Source organism: Spinacia oleracea, chromosome 4 (assembly GCF_020520425.1).
Source record: "Spinacia oleracea cultivar Varoflay chromosome 4, BTI_SOV_V1, whole genome shotgun sequence".
In the NCBI taxonomy this organism is placed as follows: domain Eukaryota; kingdom Viridiplantae; phylum Streptophyta; class Magnoliopsida; order Caryophyllales; family Amaranthaceae; genus Spinacia; species Spinacia oleracea.
In genome coordinates, this window is record NC_079490.1 from 86196365 (window position 1) to 86198041 (window position 1677).

Here is a 1677-nt window from a genome sequence, read left to right on the forward strand (position 1 = left end):
GTTTTATTATTGGGCAGTGTAAATATGCACATAGATGTTTTTTAATTAAATTAAGTATGTTTGCAAATTATGCATTTACTTAATTTATAGCTATATATATCGACTTGTAATTTTAATTGATTACAAGTAAGTGTGAATTACGATCATACATATTATTTAATGTCATATATATTTTATTCTTCTTGGTTTCAACGTAATTATTAATTCAAGCATTAAAAAATCATGATTGAGAGGTAAATTGTGACGCTCTTTTGCATCAAAAAGGTTTGGCGAAAAATAATAGGGAGGTAAATTGTGACGCTTTTATGCATCAAAAGCGTTTTGGTGGGAAATATGGGTTGGTAAATTATGACGCTTTGTTGCGTCAAAATCGATTTGGCGGGATTTCGTGTCAAATGTAGCTCGACAATAACCCACCATAAAAAGCGTCCTTATATTGAAGGAGCGGCTTAAAAAAGCGCCACAAAAGACAAAAATTATGGCTACAAAAAGCGTCATTATATAGTGGCCCAAAATATAATGACGCTTTACAGAAGCGTCATTTTAGAAAATTGTGACGCTTTTTGGCGCCATTTTTTGATCAAAAAAGCGTCACTATAAGTCATGTTTTTTTGTAGTGAATATACACCGTAGGGTCAAAGTTCTTATTTTCTGGTTGATCGAGAGAGATGTGACAAGAACCGAGTGGTCTCTTGTTGTTGTTGGGTTTTCCAACGTTAGGGAGAGGTATTACTTCATCCTCTATCATATCCTGGATCGTGTTTTTTAGATTCCAGCAGTTTTCAGCATGGTGCCCATTTCCCTGATGGAATTTGCAATAGGTGCCTTCGACCCAATATTTATTTTTGAATGAAGGATCAGGTGTGGGGCCTATAGGTCTTAGCTTTCCTTGATTGGTTAGTCTTTGGAAGGCTTGTACCAGAGTCGACCTGAGTGGGGCAAACTTTCGATCTCGGGTCCACCTTCCAGGGCTCCTTCGGGTTGGGGTTTCCTCTACGGCGTGGACCTCTTGGGCTTGAGGCGTGTGGCCCCTGTTGTAGGTGTTACTTTTGTATGCGGGCTTGCTTTGTACTGTTTTTGCAAGGTCATCCTCGATCTTTATTCCTACATCATAAACCCTTTTGAAGGTATCAAGGCCCAAGTACCTAAGGTGTTGTTTATAAGCTGGGTCTAGGTTGTCAATGAATATTTGGACCAATTCAGTTTCAGGAGGCCTATTGATTAGTTGGGCCGCTTGGTCTCTCCATCTAGCAAAAGAGGTCGTGAAACCTTCATTTTTCTTTTGGAAGAGGACTTCCAACTCGCGCATGGTGACTTGAAAATCCATGTTTGACGAGTATTGCTTGACGAAGACATTGACAAAGTCCTCCCAAGTGGGGAAGAGCTTAGGGTCCTGGTGGTAGTACCATTTGAGTGGCACAGGTTCCAAAGACAAAGGAAAGGCAGGCAAATACATGGACTTGTCCACACCTTTCAAGTTCATGGCGTTCACAAAGCTCAAGAGATGATCACGGGGATTGTCCGTGGCTTTGAACTTTGGTAAGTCAGATGAACTGAACTTTTCCGGAAGTTTGCCGGGAAAAGGTTTAGGATCGAGGGAGAAATACTTGCTCCCCATGGTTTGCTGCAGAACCATTTTTTCGATCTTCTTCTCGTTATCGAGGTCATTTTTGGCTT